Genomic DNA, 15,244 nt, shown 5'->3' with positions numbered 1-15,244 from the left:
TCCCAGTTTCTTCTTCTCTTTCTGCCCCTTTCCTCCTTCATCCTCAGCTTTTAAAGTGATGCAAACTGAGTCCAAAGTGCAAAAGGGCTTTGCAACCCATTAACTCAGCAAAAGGCAGAAAAGAAGGGGCTGAAAAGCGTCCTTCGCCTTCATCTCTGGCAAAAGCAAACAGCTGCATCCTCCTCCTGTTTGTGGGTCCTTATTCATGTGTAACTTTTGCATTTGGTTGTAACTTGACCATCCTTGGTCTTGCTATTCTTGACACTTTCCCCTTTCATCCAACTGCTGCAAACTTATCTTGGAAGTGCAAAAGTCGTTTGCACTCATTTCACTCCCGGATCCTGAGTTTGTGGGTCAAGGCAACCATAGATATTAAGGAGGAACAGGTCAGAAGGTTGAAAGGGTCTGCAGCTGTTTGCTTTTGCCTGAGCTGACTGGGAAATGCAATGTTTTCCTGTCTGGAGAGAAGCCAGGAACATTGAGGACCAGTCTGGTGCTATAGCTCCTGCATTTGGAGACGTACCGTACAATGTCACAAACTGGAGGCACGGTGACTCTGAGTAGAAGACGGCGTAGCTGCTGTAGTCGGTTTCAACAATACGGACGACGTACTGCCCTGAGTTCAAAACAGAACTGGGAAAGATTTGCTGAAGGCTGTCCAGAGCATTTCTGTTTTCCCCAGGTCTCCTGGGTTATAATTTTTCCATTTCCAGACCAGTTACACACCAACCGGTAATACATATATATATAAATTTTATATACATCTTTATGTCTTATCTTAGCAAGTAGACAGAAGAGTGGAGGGTCAGTCTGGAGTTGGTCTGGGAACTGCATTGCCCAGTTTCCACTGCGGCTTCAGAGCGAAGTATGGACAATGCTTCAAAGGTGGATGTAGAGAAGCTCCCAGGACCCTTAGCCTTAGCCTTAGCCTTAGCCTTAGCCTATAGTGATGGTGGATTATGGATGTTGCAGTCCTACAGTCCCAGCCTCCTGACAAATACTGAGCCCTCTTTCGCATCCTCTGCCCCAGAGCTTGGAAAAGTTACTTTCTTCTCCTCATCTCCATCTCTTTCCAGAGCGCTCCAGCCATAAGAGCCAAGGATTGGACTATATGGCCCCTGGGCATCCCAACCCTATAATTCAATGGGGTTTTTATAATAAGAGTTGACTGAGGGAATGATCTGCCTTCAAGCCCATCTAAAAGCAGGGGAGAAAGGGAGCTTAGACTTACGCTTTGTCTTGTATTTCCCTGGTTGGTCAAACTGAGGAAGGTAAAACGTTTTCCTCTTGCACTTTGTTCCCTCTCTGGAAATAAAGGGTTGGGGGGTCACTACATTTCCATTGTATGGCAGCACCTTCCAGCCCCCTCCCCTCCATAGAGGGCTTAAAAAATACCAGTGTCCAGTCTGGGAAGCATGAAAAAATTGTGCAAGGACAGCTTTGCATCCTTGGAAAATTCCTGACTGTTGGCCAAGACGGATGATTCTTCTGGGAACTGAAGTCCCAAACACCTGAAGGACCAAATTTTGGGACCCACTCCTCCCGATCAATGCCTACTAAATGTTAGTCCTCTGGAACTTCAGCTCCCAGAAGCCCTATCCGGCATGGCCAAAAGTCAGGAATTTTGGGACCTGAAGTCCAAAAACTCTGGAAGACCAAAGATTGGCAACTGGTGCTTTTAGACTACAATGTCATAGTTTGAAAGCCTTGTTATCCCCTCATTCACATCCACTGCTTTTGGACTTAGGAGTACTTACACAGGAGAGTCAGTACTCCAGCTCAGCCTATCCTTCGCCTGGACTTTGAAGAGAGGAGCATGGGAGACATTGTGGATCGCATCCCATTTGTTTTTAACTGCTGAGATGGGATACCATTTCCCAGCAAACTGGAAGGAGAAGAAGAAGAAGGAATGGGACGGATTTGGACATCCAAACCAACTGATCAGTTGCTGACTATCTACCCAGGAGATTCAAGGAGAGCCACAAAAACAAGCTTCACTTTGCAAACCTAGAAGCTATAAGTGCTAAGGTCAAATGCAGAATGCTTTGGTTGGATGAGAGCCCTTCCCCAGGCTTGAAATGACTATTAATTAACTTCTGAATTAGTTAATTGTTTAATTCACTAATTGCAAAACTCCTTCTCATTTGCAAAACTTGGTTGCTTGAATGATTAGTGAGTGAATGAATTAATGCATTAATGCAATCCAGTCCAATCCAATCCAATGCCAGCCCTTCCCACTTTGTACTTTTTCATTCCCTTCTGCCTTTCCTCCTTCCCATCTCAGGACCCATTTGGATGGTACCTTTTCAAGGTCAAAATTGGGTTGTACAGAGATCTCAGCTTCAATGCAGAAGAAGCCTAAGGCAGACAACAACAATGCAACTCTTCTCAGTGCAACAACGTTCATCTTGACCAGAGTGTCCTTCGAAGGTTCTGCATCACCCTTCAATGAAGTTCCCTTTTCAAGGTACCTTCTTTTATGTTGTAACCCTCCCACAAAGATGGCAATAGTCGGTCATCCAAGCATATCCATCCAAGAACCAAGAAAAGGTAATTATTTCAATGGGAAGGAAGAACATAACTGGGTTATTTGGAGCAATTGTATGTTGTAGATCCTAGAACAATCTGCCTTCCCTGGGAATGCTAAGGACCTCTCCTTGATCCAATATCGGCCCAGTTGCAAAGTGCAAGCAAAGCTCCATCATTGTCTGCAAAAAAATGATGCTTTTATTGGCCAACCAAAATGCAGCAAACGGGTGGATATATTTTCTAGATGGGGAGAATTCTTTGCAAACCTGAGAGTGGATTCATGGTCTGAATTTACAATAATGTCCTCTGCTTCCATCCTGAGTGCATCTCTTCTTTGTAAAATATTAGTTCTTTTTTCATGGCTATGGCAATGGCAAAAGCAGATTCATCTACTGTGGGTCATGTCCAGCCTTTGGGGGTTATCAAGGCCAGGATCATTTCTTTCATACATTTTGAGTGTAAAATTATTTTGGTTGGACCCAACTGGGAGAGGCTGGTTGGACCCAACTGGGAGAAGTTGGTTGGATCCAACTGGGAGAAGTTGGTTGGATCCAACTGGGAGATGTTGGTTGGACCCAACTGGGAGATGTTGGTTGGACCCAACTGGGAGAGGTTGGGTAGTCCTAACTGGGAGATGTTGAGTAGACCCAACTGGGAGATGTTGGTTGGACACAACTGGGAGAGGTTGGTTGGACCCAACTGGGAGAAGTTGGTTGGACACAACTGGGAGAGGTTGGTTGGACCCAACTGGGAGATGATGGTGGATCTGGAGTGTCAAAAAGGGCAGGAAAGAGCCTGGATGTGTGCATCTGGGTGCAAGCTTTGGAACTGGCTGGTGCTTCATGATGCAGGCCTACACAAAATGGCTGGCCCAGAACCAAAATGGCTGGCCCATTGGGCCTTTTGAGCCAGCTGCCCAAATACATGACCACTGAATCGATTGTAGTCGGTGAACATCTAGGTAAGTAGGATTATTCTAGTTTGGACTAAGCAACAGAGTTTTGTCCCAGGAGTGGACCAAAGTGTCTTGAGACTCTCCCACCAAAAGCAGAGCCTGGGAAACCTAACCGTTTGGGGCTAGTATTCCCAGAATCCCCACCCAAAGGCATGTCCCAAAAGGCAACTTTCCCAAACACTGGTGAAAGCTGAATGAAGAAATCATGGTTATCCAGTACTAAATGCCTGGTATGGAAACCCCCTTTATATGTGTGTGTGTGATATGGAGTGTTTTGAGATCAACTGAGGACTTTGTTGTAGGGTTTCATTTATGGCTATATGTTTACTGCTGTTACAAAAAACCAACAACATGCTGGTCATTTTTAGGTCATTTCTGGTTTTATTTTCATCCAGGTTAATAGCTGAAGCAATGATATACTCAATGGAATTGGTATTACTGGTTTCTTCCATCCCCACAAGGAAGTCCTGGTCATCTTTCCAAATGTCGGGGTCATCCTCTCTGGATCTCATTTGGGGGTTATCATTGCCAGGATCCTCTGTTCACATTGCCACCAACACAGAAAGGTAAACCTGGGCTTCCAGGCCATGGGTTTAATTGATGTAATCTTTTGGCTCTGCGCATTCTGTGGAAGGAAAGAGACAAACATGGTCATGGAGGGATGTTCATTTGAATGCCACAAGGCTGCCAACTTTCCATTTCCTGGTCCCCATTTTCAGCTGTGAAATGACTGACCCATGAATAAACAAACCTACAACGTCACCAGTCTGCAAACCTTACTTTCAAGGCTTGTGAATAAGAATATCCAGAAAGTTATCAGTGGGCAAAAGTTCCTAGATAACCCTCTGAATAAGCATACCCAGAAAGGTTGCACGCCTTACTAGCCAACCAACCCACAAAGTTGCCAGTGTGCAAAGGTTACTAGCTGACCTTGTGAATAAACATACCCACAAAGTTGCCATCGTGGAAAAGTTACTAACCTTTTGAATAAACTTACCTAGAAAGGTTGCCACCATGCAAAAGTTACTAACTAATCTTGTGTATAAGCATATTCAATAAGGTTGCCCCATGCAAAGGTTGCTAGCCATAGCCTTGAGAAGAAACAAATCCACAAAGAGGACTAGGCTGTGAAACCTTTGTCTTTCTCTCCTTTGCTCTGCATAGAAAAACATCTCTATGCCAGACGTTTCTTTGTCTGGAAGATGGGCTGAGAGAGCATAAAAATAAGATTGCTTTATACAGTCACTTTGGTTTTATTTTCCCTACAGACCGAGAGAAGAGAAAGCATCCCCAAAGGCCCATGGTTTTTACCTCTCAATTTTAGGGGCTCAATCTTGTCCACCGGAAATCCCAGGGAAGTGGCAGCGTTTGTCAGTTTCTCTTTTATTTCGTCGGACGCTTCCCTTGTTCTGGCTGAGAATCCAAAGAAGAAAAAGGGTGAGAATCTGACATTTAGGATCCCAAGGCTTTTGTTTCCCTGAATAGACACATTTGCGACCCATTTATTCTTGCCGTCTGCCTTCAGGTCTTTTCCAATTCATGGCGAGACTATCATGGGGTTTCCTGGGCAAGATGTCTTCCGAAGTGCATTTGCCCCCATGCCCTCCTCCTTCTTCTGAGGCTGAGAGAGTGTGAATTGCCCCAACTCAACCAATGGGTTTATATGGCTAAAGTGTGGCTTTGAACCCTGGTCTCCAAGAGTCATGGCCCAGCGTTCGAACCATAAAACCTTCCCCTCCAATGTTCCCAGTTTCACAAGTATAGTCTTGATTCATCCTTTGCCCTTCCACTTTTTGCATCTGGGGTTTAAATGTCCTGATTCTTTCCTTTCTTTCTCCCACTTTCCCCTTTAATCCTCAGCTTTTAAAGTGATGCAAACAGAGTCCAAAGTGCAAAAGTAGTTTGCAACCATTAACTCAGCAAAAGGGACTTGTCCTTTCCATTCATCTCTGGCAAAAGCAAACAGATGCATCCTCCTCCAGTTTGTGGGTCCTTCCTCATTTGTAACTTTTGCATTCATTTCTAGCTTGAACATCCTTTGGCCTCGCTCTTCCTGAGACTTTCATCCTTCATCCAACTGCTGCAAACCTAGTTAGAGGTTGAAAGGCTGCATCCGTTTGCTTTTGCCGGAGCTGACTGGGAAATGCAAGCCTTTCCTCTCTGGAGTGAAGCTGGGAACATTGAGGACTCTTCCGCTGCTTTGCCTCCATCTTGTGAAACGTACCAAAGAGTGCCAAAATGTTGAAGTCCGGGTTTTCTCTGTGGAAGAGGTAGTAACTGCTGTAATCAGTTTCAACAACACGGAAGATGTTCTCGTCTGAATTCGAAACAGAAGCAGAAAAGATTTGCTGAATGCTAGACAATGGATTACTGGTTTCGCCAGGTCTCCTGGGTTTTAATTTCTCTGTTTGCAGACCAAACGGGGGGCAAAACTGATGGCCTGCTATCAAACCCACCCTAAAACTAGGGGAGAAAATAAGCTTAGACTCACGCTTTGCCCTGTATTTTCCCGGCTGATCAACTTGCGCCATATAATACCTCTTCTTCTTGCACTTTGTTCCCTCCCTGGAAATAAAGGGTTGGAGGGTCACTACATTTCCATAGTATGGTAGCATCTTACAGCCAAAGTTTGGCAGCTGCTGCTTTTGACTACATTGTCATAGTTTGAAAGCCTTGTTATCCCTTCATTCGCATCACCTGCTTTTGGACTCAGGGGCACTTACACAGGGATCTCAATGCTCCAGGTCAGCCGGTCATCCCCTGTGGCTTCGAAGAGAGGAGCCGAGGTCATGGACCTGAAAATATTCCCTTTGTCTTGGGTTCCTGCGATGGGATACCATTGCCCAGCAAACTGGAAGAAGGAGGAGAAGAAGAAGAGATGGGGAGGATTTGGGCATCCAAACCAACTGATCAGTTGTTGGCCATCCATCAGAGAAACTCAAGGAGAGCCACAAAAACAAGCTTCACTTTGCCCACCAAAGGCAAATGGAGACTGCTTTGGTTGGTTGGGAGTCCTTTCCCAGACTTGAAATATCAATTAACCATCTTCTAAACAGGTTGATTTGTTAATTCACTCATTGCAAAATCCTCCTCATTTGCAAAACTTTGCCTGACTGATTAGTGAGTGAATGAATGAATGCATTGATGCAGTCCAGTCCAAGCCAAGCCAATGCCCACCATCCCTACTTTGTGATCCAGAAAAAGATTCTGCAAATCAACTGGGATGAATGTCTGACCATTCGCCATCTTCTCCTCAGTGACCAAGGTGAGGTTAAGGTTTAATGGAGGTTCCTCAGCCATGATCAGAGGTCAAGGGAAGTTGGATTTAGAGGGGATGGAAATGGACAGAATCCACAGCCATGTAAAAAAGGAGGACTATTCTGGAAAGAAGAGATGCATTCAGGACGGAGGCTGAGAGGCCTTTAAGGCTTCCTCCTCCAGGAGCCAAATGGGAAAGTCAGAGGAATGAATCCACTCTTCCTTTTGCAAAGAGAACAGATATCCAGGAGTAGCCATGTTGGTAATATATAGTACAGTATATAGCATTATCCTAATCCATAAAACAGGGCCAACCAAAATGCGCCTTATGTGTATTGCAAGCATTGAATGACTTTTAGCCAGCGGAGCATCAAACACCTGCAATACACGTCATGTGCATTTGGTTGTCCCAATAAAAGTATCCCTTTTGGGATGTTACCATTCTCCTAATCTCTGTAGGGTTGGAGGGAGCTCTCCAGATGCTGAACTGATTCCTCCTCCATCATCCATGCCCAAGACCAATGTTTCTCCATTGCCTTCTGCCTTTCCTCCTTCCCATCTCAGGACTGTTTGGAGGTTACCTGTTGGAGGTCAAAATCGGGTTGTACAGGAACGTTGCCCTGAACACAAAGGAAGCCTAAGCCGGACAACAACAACGCAACCCGTCTCAGTGTGACAACGTTCATCATCGCCAGAGGGTCCTCTGCAGATTTTGCAAATGGAGTGGCCTTTCAAGGCTGCCTTCCTTTATTTAGTAATCCTACAAAGATGGCAACAGTCATCCAGGCGTATCCACCCAAGAGCCAAGAAAAGCTCCATATTTCATGGATAGGGACATAACTAGGTTATTTTGGGCCATTGCTCCTACGCCGAAGTTGGTGTGTATGTGGAAAACTAAGAACAATCTGCTTTCTCTGGGAACGCTGAGGACTTCTCCTTGATCTGATATCGGCCCTGTTGCAAATGGCAACCCAGGTTCATCGTGAGCTCCATCTTGGTGGATTATTTGTGATGAAAGTGATGCTTTTATTGGCCGACCAAAATGCAGAAAATGTGCCATGGAAACTTGCAAGGCTTCACTGGCTTCTCCATCCAGCAAAGATGCCAAAAATGACACAGGAGGAGAAAATAAGCCTGCATTTGTCCTCCATGTTTACTTGTCGTTTGAGATGGTTTTGAAGGATCTCAATATGGGGACAAATGGCACTAAAAGACGGGTCATAAAAGTCCAGCTCCGCTTGCAACTGGAAAGTTAATTTTGTTGGTGGGTCTGGGTTGTGATGCTGTATCCACACTGGACAGCATTTAGTCCTCCCAAGTATTTTGGATTTCAAATCCCAGAAGCCCCATCCAATTGTGAAGCCCAAAACATCTGGAGGACACCAATTTGGCTAAACTGCTTTACAGTAATAGAGATTTCGTGCCCCCTTCGCTCTGGAAGCTCCATCCTACAGAATTCTGGGATTTGCAGTTTGGGAAGGGACTCAGGATTTGGGATTAAGGGAGTTATGGTGCTTTGTCCTGAACTATAGTCCCCAAGATACCACAATTTAATCATTGGTCCCTCTTCTTGGGGTGCTTTGGGAACTGGGAAAACATGGCGCCATGGGATGGAGGCATGCCTTCTGTATTTGGACACTAAAAGGGCCTCTAAAAGGGTTCAATGTGGGATAATGGTCTGAGTGTTGGAGACCTGGGTTCAGTTCCAAAACTCAGCTATGAAACCCATTGGGTCACCTCCATCCTCCCTTGTGAGGATGATGGGAAGTGTCCTCCAAGACCCCCCTCCTGCTGTGCCTTGTGAGGATGATAGGAAGTGTCCTCCAAGACCCCCCACATGCTGTGCCCTGTGAGGATGATGGGAAGTGTCCTCCAAGACCCCCCTCCTGCTGTGCCTTTTGAGGATGATGGGAAGTGTCCTCCAAGACCCCCCCCCCTCCCATGCTCTCTCTCTCTCTCAGGAGCCCTCCTGTGGCTTCATCGCTAAAGAGCTGCCGCTTAAGAGCAGCCATCTAGGACATAGCCGGCTAAGAGCCATTGCTGCATGGCTCTCCGGCGCCCTCCTGTGGCTAGCATTGGGAAATATGCTTGAATGCAGCCACAGGAGGGCGCCCGAGAGCCAGGAATAATGAGTCCCTTGGAGCCTCTTTGCGATGCAGCGATGGCTCCAATAGTCTCCTGCTGCGTGTGATGTCTGCTGTTGGAAGCCAAACTTGTAAGAATCCACACAGAGTCCAGTCTTCATGTAGGAGCAGTAAGTTGATTCATCCTGGAGCTGCTGAGCACAGCCAGGCCCAGGAGAGAGAGATGAGGAAGAGAGAGCAATCAATCTCTCTCCAACCCCATAGTCTATATATACTACAGCTGATATCACTAAGGGCTGTGTCTTAAAGCTACCTTACATCACACTGTGTAAGCATTTCTATAGAGAGAGAGTGAGAGAATATATGTGTCTATGTATGTGTGTGTGTGTGTGTACAGTATATATATATATACACACACACACATACATAATATTGCAAACACAGTTACGTATACACATATAATAATAATAAATTTTATTTCTACCCCGCCCTTCCATAGATATGATCAGGGTGGCTTACAAATTTTTAAAACATTTCAGTACAGGATAAAAATTCAATATAACAGTTAAAAACATTACTACAAAAAAACAGGAACAGGAAAACAATAAAATACACATGTCAAAGGCAAGGAAAAGAAGAAAATTAGTTTACATCGGTCCGGGGTCGAAAGGGAAAAAAGAGGGCAGGAAAATAAACAGACAATCTAAGGTGGGAAGGCCAGCCGGAATAGATACGTTTTCAGTTGTTTCTTGAAGACAGCTAATGAGGCGGCGGAGCGAAGCTCTGCAGGGAGCTTATTCCAGAGTGAAGGGGCAGCAATAGCAAAAGCCCTCTGTGAGGTCCGTGCAAAGTTAGACCTAGGGACCTCCAACAATTTAGTCCCGGAAGTTCTGAGTGTGCGAGGCAGATTATATGGGGAGAGGCAGTCCACCAAGTACCCTGGGCCCAAGCCATTTAGGGCTTTATAGGTCAAAACCAACACCTTGTATTGAGCTCAGAAGCGAATAGGCAGCCAGTGAAGGTCTTTTAAAATAGGTGTTATATGGTCCGACCTGGAACTACCAGCGACCAATCTAGCTGCCATGTTCTGCACCAATTGCAGCTTCCGAGTTTGGTACAAGGGTTGCCCCATGTAGAGCGCATTGCAGAAATCCAATCGAGAGGTTACCAAAGCATGTACAACAGATTCAAGGTCCTTTCGGTCCAGGTAGGGACGCAGCTGGCGTATCAGCCAAAGCTGATAACAAGCACTCCTGACCGTCGCATCCACCTGAGAAGTTAACTGGAGCGACGAATCAAGGAGCACTCCCAAGCTGCGCACCGAGTCCTTCAGGGGGAGCGTGACCCCGTTCAGGACCGGGTGACAGATCTCACCACCCGAAACCGGGGAACCTATCACCAGTAGTTCCGTTTTCCCTGGATTCACATTGAGTTTGTTCTCCCTCATCCAGCCCATTACCGACGCCAAGCAGGCATCTAGAGGAGAGATGCCATCCTTAGTTACTGCATCAGTCGGAGACATAAAGAAAATTATCTGGGTGTCATCAGCGTACTGATAACACCGCGCCCCATGTCTCCGGATGATCTCTCCCAGCGGCTTCATGTAAATGTTGAATAGCATAGGGGACAAAATCGCTCCCTGAGGGACACCAAATGTCAGGGCCCTCCTATCGGAGCGACAGTCTCCCAGCTCCACCATCTGGGATCTGCCCGAGAGGTAGGAACGGAACCACTGCAAAGCAGTGCCCCCAGTTCCCAACTCCCTCAGGCGTCCCAGAAGGATACCATGGTCGATGGTATCGAAGGCCGCTGAGATGTCCAAGAGCACTAACAGGGACACGCTCCCCCTGTCCATGCCCAGACGGAGATCATCAACTAAGGCGACCATGGCAGTCTCAACTCCATAGCCTTCCCGGAAGCTGGTTTGAAATGGGTCCAGAAAATCGATGTCGTCCAAGATCGACTGAAGCTGGAAAGCGACTGCTCTCTCAATCACCTTCCCCAAAAAAGGCAGCAGCGAGATGGGCCTATAATTATTATGAAACAGGGGGTCTAAGGAGGGCTTCTTTAGCAGGGGTTTAACCACTGCTAATTTTAATTTAGATGGAAACTGACCCTCACTTAGAGATGTGTTGATTATGCGATGCAACATAAGTCGCACCACATCTCCCCCCTGAGCTGTCAGCCATGAGGGACAGGGATCAAGGGAGCAAGTCGTCCTCCTAACACTTCGAAGGATCTTGTCCACTTCCTCGGTACTAACAAACTCAAAGTGATCCAGTATAACAGGGGCCACGGACGCTTCGGACACCTCTCCTACAGGATCTGCACAAATACTGGCGTCGAGATCAGCCCTTATCCAAGAGATTTTCTCCGCAAAGAAGTTGTTAAAATCATCACAGCAGACTTTAGATGACTCCAAGATAGGGCTCAGGGAGGGAGGGAGCTGAGTTAGGTCCCTCACAACCCTGAACAGCTCTGCCGGACGCGACTCTGCGGACGCAATACGTGCAGCATAGAACGAATTCTTCGCTGCACCTATTGCCACTCCATAAGCTTTCAAATGAGAGCGAAGGAGTGTCCTGTCAGACAAGCGCTGATGTCTTCGCCATTTACGCTCTAGTCGTTGCTCAGCCCGCTTCCTTTCCCTGAGATCTTCCGTATACCAGGGTTGTTTATTGGAAGCAGGCCGGAAAGGATGCTTGGGAGCGATACTGTGTATAGCCCTAGAGAGATTGGTATCCCAGATGTCGGTTAGGGCATCAACAGAATCGCCGTCAGAACCAGTCGCATACCCCTTTAGGGCTTCTTGGAACCTTACGGGTTCCATCAGCCTTCGAGGGTGGACCATCCTAATAGGTCCGCCACCCCTAGGGGGGTTAATGGTAGAAGCCTTGATTCTAGCCTCAACCAAGAAATGATCTGTCCATGACAAGGGAGAGACATTAGAGATCTCTGCCCACGGAGCCTCCATGTCTGTACTGAAGATCACATCAAGAGTATTACCAGCACAATGTGTTGGCCCTGAGACTAATTGAGAAAGGCCCATGGCTGTCATGGTAGTCATGAACTCCCGAGCCGCACCTGTTGGAATATCACTGGCCTCGAAAGGGATGTTGAGGTCCCCCAGGACAAGAGGCCTAGGGGACTCCAACACCAGTTCCGAGACCAGCTGTGTCAGCTCGGTTAGGGAGTCTGTTAGTGCACAGGGTGGCTGGTAGACCAACAGAATCCTCAGACTGTCTCTGGCCTTCAGGGACAGGTAAATACATTCGATGTGATCTGTTTTCCGGACTGGGATCCTGGTTAAGGAAAGGGTGTTTTTATGGCCGAACGATGACAGTTAGGGAGGGAGGAGCCTCTTTCTTCAGGCCAGCCCCTGATGTTACTGGGCCAGCCTTCTCTCTCCCTCAGCGGCTGAACGATGACCAAGTATATATATAACATACACTTTCATATATATATATATATACTCATACACATATATAATTATATATACAAAGTTATAATTTTGTATGTGTGTGTGTATTTATATAGACACATACATAATATTACACACACGGTTATGTATGCATATTTATAATTGTATATAAATACACACACATATATGCATATATAATTATATATGTGTGTATGTATATATATAACATATATACACACACATACATAATAATATTATACATACTGTTTCATATATACACACACACACACACACACACACACACACACACACATATAAATTGTGTGTGTGTGTGTGTGTGTGTGTGTGTATTTGTGTTTTTAATAGGTCTTGCTGCAGAGTGGGCCTTTCAGGGGAGCCCTAGGAAGGGAGGAATCTGTCAATCAATCAATCAATCTCCCACTTCTCGCTGGATCGATCTGAGGCTGCATTGCCCTGAGTAGAGATCCTCAAGGAAGCCTTTGGTCTTCTCAGGAGGAAAACCAGGATTTGTAAGAAGGTCACACATTTGCAACACAAATAATATCTTTATTACTTTTATTCCAGAAGCAGTCTGACATTTTCTTTCCCGTGTCGGATATTTAAATGTTGTGTCCATGATGCAAAGAGCCGGGATCCCACTCATTGCTTTTCTTGGTCTTATAAAGACAAACAAAACCTACAGGTTCGGACGCAGCTCCGGTGTTTTTGTTCCTTCTTTCTTCCAAGAGAGAAAGTGGACAGGAATGCAAGGGTCAGATCCAGTTCGGTCAATTTCTCAGCCGGTGCCAAAAAGGCCTTCTTTCCAAGGATGGGATCTTTGGCAAAGGACTTTTCTTCCCATTTAGCATTGCTCTGCAGAAGGAAAGAGAGAACGAGGCAGGAAAGGTGGTGAGAGGAGGGTATAGCTTTTCTTTGGACTACAAATCCCAGAATCCTCCAGTCTGGCCACATCCACAGCTGGCTGGAGGATTCTGGGAGATCTTTAGTCCAAAAAGATTTATATTTTCAGGCTTTAAAAAAGCCAAACTGACTCCAGGGCTGCAAAATCCCACCAGTTCTGCCAGTATGCTAGATAGATAGATAGATAGATAGATAGATATTATCAGTTCCTTCTCCTGCCTTAAACATTGGCATGTGATTGTTATTATTATTTTACTCCTTGTTGTTTCTTTCATTTGTTTCTTTGCGTGAAAGATCTGGAAGCATCTCTGCAATAAGAAAAGCTTGTGGTCAACTCCAATAAAGGACCGAAAAGAGTGGTCAAATGGCTATTAGACTGACCAGCAAAATGGCCACAAGCAAAGCGGCATTTGCATTAAGCCTCAGGGTCCTGGATCCATAGTCCTCTTCCCCTCTTATAAGGGGAAAAAAGTTACTTTTCTTGGACTACAGCTCCCATGTGCACACATCCATCATCACGGATGGATGTACAGCAATTGCAGCTCCCAGCGTTCCTCATTATTGGCGATGCTGGCTGGGGACGATGGGAGTTGCTGCCCTACTAACAGCTGGCTCCAACACTGCCTTGAATTTTATTTATATAGCACAGCCCTATGCATCTTTACTCATAAGGAAACCTCGCTGGATGCCATACAAACAGAATGGGAAGAATGGATCGGAAGAGGGCAAAGTGTTGTTGTTGATGATGATGATGATGATGTTTTTACCGATATGATCCAGGAATATGACTTGGTTTTCTGGAAACTTGGCGCACTTGGCGACCTCCTTGAACTTTTCCTTGATGTCCTCCGACACTTGCTCCTCTCGGGCTTCGGACCCCAAGGAGTCCATGCAAAGGATCCACGTTGCAAATGGTGGCAAGGAGAGAATGGAGAAGATGTGGTCAACACCAAGATGGACACACTGATCCCAAAAGATATGGGAAAGGAGGCTCTGACTTTGGCTGGGTTTGGGTGGGAATCATGCCACCTTGCTGGTGTGGTTGGACTACAACTCCCAGCATGCCTCTGCGTCAGCTGGGAGCCCTTGCAGGGCTGCATGGTTTCACCCCTGGACTGGACATTAGGAGGAACATCCTACGCTAAAAGTGGCCACCTCCAAAAGTTGACGTTTTGAGACAGAGGTTGGTTGCCCACCTCCCAGGGATGGTTTAGCTGTGGACATATGTTTTGCATTGGCATCAAGGGGTTAGACAAGATGCCCCCCAACTCTATAAGTCTATGGGACTCCTCAGATTGGGAAGGTCCACTCTGCGATACGCAAAGCACCGCTGCAATGCAAAGGATGGGATGTGCATCCTCAACGCAAAGTCCCCACTCCAGACGTTGGGCCCCAGGAGTAAGTTTAACCCTGACTGACCATGCCATGGGTTTAAAGACCCTCAAGGCACCAGATCCCATTTGGTCTTGGAAGCTGAGCAGGGTCAGCCCTGGTTAGTACTTGGAGGGGAGTTCAGTTGCAATGTTTCAGCTACTTCTGAGGATCCCTTGCCTAAGAAACCCCTCATGAAATTCATTGGGTCCCAATAAGTCGATGGGCAAATTGAAGGTGGACGCAGAAACGTACAACTTGGTTGTCCATCTCTGGACACATGCCCTCTTGACCATACCCTTCTTGCACTCTGGGGCTCAGAACTAGATACAGGATTTCTGCAAAGTCTAACCAAAGCAGAATGGAGTAGTGCTACTATTTCCCTCAATTTGGACGCTATATGTCTGTTGATGCAGCCCAGAATTGCATTGGCTTTTTTAGCTGCTGCATCACACTGTCGGCTCACGTCTAGCTTATGGTCCACTAAGACCCCAGATCCTTTTCACATGGGCTGTTATCACCCTATATTTGTGCATTTCTTTCTAGTTGAGAGTAAACCAAGACAATTGGGCCCCATTTCTGCTGAGCGCGGCACATACTGTAGAGATTCAGGATCCTTATATCTTGGTTCTCCATGGAGGTGATGGCAAAGCTGATGTAGTCTGTATTCACGACGGTGATGGCGCTGGCGGCTTCTGCTGAAAC

Source organism: Sceloporus occidentalis, unplaced genomic scaffold (assembly GCF_023333645.1).
Source record: "Sceloporus occidentalis isolate IW3139 unplaced genomic scaffold, rSceOcc1.0.p SCAF_8, whole genome shotgun sequence".
Classification (NCBI taxonomy): Eukaryota; Metazoa; Chordata; class Lepidosauria; order Squamata; family Phrynosomatidae; genus Sceloporus; species Sceloporus occidentalis.
Note: the sequence above shows the minus strand (reverse complement) of the source record.